Source organism: Opisthorchis viverrini (genome assembly GCF_000715545.1).
Source record: "Opisthorchis viverrini unplaced genomic scaffold opera_v5_26, whole genome shotgun sequence".
NCBI lineage: Eukaryota > Metazoa > Platyhelminthes > Trematoda > Opisthorchiida > Opisthorchiidae > Opisthorchis > Opisthorchis viverrini.
In genome coordinates, this window is record NW_008751683.1 from 838,005 (window position 1) to 841,887 (window position 3,883).

At 39.2% G+C, this 3,883-nt stretch overlaps 1 protein-coding gene across 1 annotated transcript in view; it reads left to right on the forward strand.

Moving 5' to 3' along the window:
* Window positions 1-221: 221 nt before the first annotated feature.
* Window positions 222-3,883, forward strand: part of T265_02263 (hypothetical protein) — a gene marked incomplete at both ends in the record, with an annotated part of 36,539 nt that continues 32,877 nt past the window's right edge. The window contains 2 exons of the mRNA XM_009166467.1: window positions 222-350; window positions 3,335-3,385. The remainder of the gene's footprint in view (window positions 351-3,334; window positions 3,386-3,883) is intronic.

A 3,883-nucleotide genomic window follows, 5' to 3' on the forward strand; every position in this document is an offset into this window, starting at 1 on the left:
AATAACTCAAATGACTGTGCTTGTAGGTGACGGCTAAAGCTCAAGAATTATTTAGTTCGCTATCTCATAAAACATCCACGCGCCTTCGCAAATGAACAAAATTACGCGGAAAAAAATTCTCAAGATGAATGGCTCATCCGGAATTTATTTTAACCTCCGGGATCATCATCAATCAATATCTGCATATATTCGAACGATGTCCAGTTGCCTACTTTGCTTTGATGTTTTAGACCGCAAGTTTCTACGAGACTTTGGTGGAATGCAACTCCACATTTATAGAGAGAGAACGACTGCTTTCAGAATCGCATCTTCGAGATTTTGAAGAAGAGCGGACAAGGGCACACCTACTGGTAAGTAGACGGTTACTAACGGTCAAACAAATATTACTCAAGTAAAATGAGGATCACATAGAAATCATGAAATATTCAGTCATCGGACTAACAAAAAGCTCTTATTTGTAACTTTGTGTCTTACAAAGAATGAATCGGAACCTTTTCATCATGAGTTCCCTCTTTTTTTACTCGTCTAAAGGTCAAAGTATATTTTCCTTCTACTGCCCAATGAACTATTGATAGTGTGCACGAGCCAATGATTGCCACAAAACCGAACTCAACCTTCAGCACTGTGTTTGGTTGAAAATCGTAATCAACTTTTTTATATGTACACATCGACGAAAAACATCGAAAAGTGGTTGAAAAAAATACTAAAACACTACGTGTATTTTTCTAAGTAATGCGTAACATATCGAGTAGAGTACGCGAATTAGCATGACTTTGCTCTCATATAACCCAAGTTGCATGCTCCTCTGTCAGCCTTTTTTTATGCCTGTCGCTTTCAAGTTGCTCTTGTTTTTAAAGCCTAGGTAATGCGTAACATATCGAGTAGAATATGGGAATTAACATGACTTTGCTCTCATTTAACCCAAGTGGCATGCTCCTCAGTCAGTCTTTTTATGCCTGTCGCTTTCAAGTTGTTCTTGTTTTTAAAGGAAGTCCCCCTGGTATGAGTAAACCTAATGGATTAAAAATCGATTGAATTTGAACCAGGCAAGGTTTATACTTGGTTAGGTGTCAGGGCGGAAAAAAATAATATTTCGCCTTTACTTTTAAGTACGGCAACCTTTATTTGCAAAACATACCATGAAACGAATTGTTGAGGTGCTTGGGGATAACGGTCCTGCAAAAAATCCATTAAAATTGTCCAAGGACCACCCCGCCGTCTGAATTGATTTAAATCGATAGCTTAAAATGATTATACGGAAGATAGTATTACTTTATTGAAAAGTCCCACTCTTCGGATTTATTATTGCGTCATGTATGAGAAGAGAAACTGATCTATTCTGTATAGCACCAGTTTAGTTCTGTTACGTTTCTGCTTTAGGTAGAGAAAATAAAATCAAGGTCTCAGGTTTGAGGTGAACATCGGTTTGTGTCCAATGAAACTGACATAATGGCCTGTAAAAGCTTTATCGGTGTTTGTCACTTGCAATAATATGCGGTGCTACGTTGTGCTGCGTGCTGCGTTGGGCTAATATCCTGAGTTCCGATCTTACTTACCGGAAGTCCACTTGTGCTATAATTTACCCAGTAAGTCTCCGCAGGGATACACTTAATTAAGTCAAGCGTAAATAATATTCCCAACAATATTAGGTTGTTCACTCGGGATGGCCGCACTAATGACACTTTCCTGCATTCACACAAAAAAACACTGGGTAAACATGCGCATACATCTTTCCTCGGTACTCTCCGACGTGAAGAGGCTTTTTGCACTTTTGATAATTTCCGCCCAACAAAAAGCGGAAATGGTATAATTACAGCTTTTCAATGTAATTTAGTGTATTGATCCTACGGTAGATAATTTCATGGTCATCAGCTGATTGAGCATACACAAAATTTTCAGAATATTCATGATGTTAGCTCGGCAAATCTTAAAGATATTCTGAAGATGACTGAAAGTTTCTTGGTCATACCTCTGGAGAATTTCATGTTCTTTTAGGTTGAGAAATCAATTTGGACTTGGTACTTACAGTTAGATGATTGGATGTCTGTTTGGCTATGCAATTTAATCAGTAACCCCGTAATTCTGTGTCTCATCGCTGTTTGGATTGCATAAAATTAAGTTAACGTTTAATCTGGTTGTTGGTAATATACATCAGAAGGGCAAACGGTAGCCTAAATGATAGCATGGTTCGGATAAAGGGGTCACCGGCTGTATTTTCCGAGCCCAAAGGTCTTCGGATTTTCTTGTAACTTTCTATTAGATGTTTTTCATTAGTGCAGCGCCTGCTGTGCACTTTTTATTTTCTTGTATCTTACCCTATTTCAGGAGCAGGCCCGTGTCGTTCCCACAGACTTTACTAGTTTTGAACGGTGCTCCCACATACCCCGTGAACTTTTATTAACATAATGAGCTTGTATTTTTCACATGTTTTTTCGTGTACTCTTGGCGCTCACGTAGTTAGCAACTGCGTTCGAATGTCCGTCATGTACTTTAGCTTGTACTTTGTGGTAATCAATCATTTGAAAATTATGATAAATGAGCGCACAGTGACTGAGACGTACGCAGGACAACGTGATGTTCTCAGAGCACAATGATACCGCTGTTTATCATCCATGTAAATCCTCACACTCGAAGGTAATACATGGTTGGCAGAGTGATAGTTCGATCATAGTTAACTATGCATTAAATTAAATAAAAAACCTAAAACGTTATTTTAATGAAGCATCCAGATTCAACTGTCTGACTATCGGGAATGACTTGCTCGTCTTTTTGTAACTAAGCCTTGATTCCTTAGCTGTGTGACTAGTTTAGACCGGTTCAATACTTCCATTTTTTCGATACACCGCCAATACGGTCAATATTTTTGGTCGTGCCTTACGTCACATGAGTAGGTCGTTACTCTGGCCATTTTCCAGTTTCTTCAAGGTTTCGAATTCGGGGAAACAGCACCCGTGTGTGAAGGAAGTCTTCAGTATTCAGGTGTGCTCAAGTGAAGTTTACACCTGCACAAAGCTTGGTGGTTCATTAGTTTTCGCAGATGTCTTTATTTCTGTGCGAACAAACCAGAATTTTCCGAAATCGAGAGAAGCTCGAAGATAATGTTCTCACAGATGTTGGCCCTGAGCCTGGTCTCGGCCAATCGGAGTTGTCACACTAAGCAATCCTATACAGAAGCCACGCGATATCCTGGCCACACCAGGGCAACAATCGTCTGGCCTAATTTAAACATAGTGTTGTTACTGTAGTTATAAACTATCTAGAGGCCAATTTTCGAAAATTTTGCTCATGTTGGGGCGTAGCTTAATGTGTTTTTACTGTTGCCATTTTATTCCAGTCGCCCGAACCCGTCAATTCTGTGTCAGAAGAACGTTTGCGGGAGGTTGAAGTAAGACATCGATTAAGCTGTGAAAATGAGCAAACCTCATTGTTATGTAATACCAACTTAGTTGTTTATTGTTTTATATCTAATCTTAACTTTCTAAATGAATCAAGTTCACTTTAACGATCTAGAAGTCCGGTCAGACAAATCAACTATGGATCACAGGGGACTTTGAACTCATCAGCATACTCGAGCTAAAAGACATAGGCTCAAACCCTGTTAGATCGACTAAGATTTCTGAAGAATTCCTCATCTATCACGACTTGCAGGAACAAAAATTCTTCTGCAGTGATGGTCTTCCTGTTAAGGTTGTTTTAAGCTACATATATTTACTAACCTTGAGCCAGCAAGCACCAATACTACCCATCACTGACTTCGTCTGCTGCGTGCAGCATGTTCATGTATCAAACAGAAATAATGCGCTTTTAGTTTTATGAAGGTACTACCAGAGAAACCGGACAAAAGAAGTCAGCTGTACCGTTAAGTGTGGCATTTGAAAGTTTG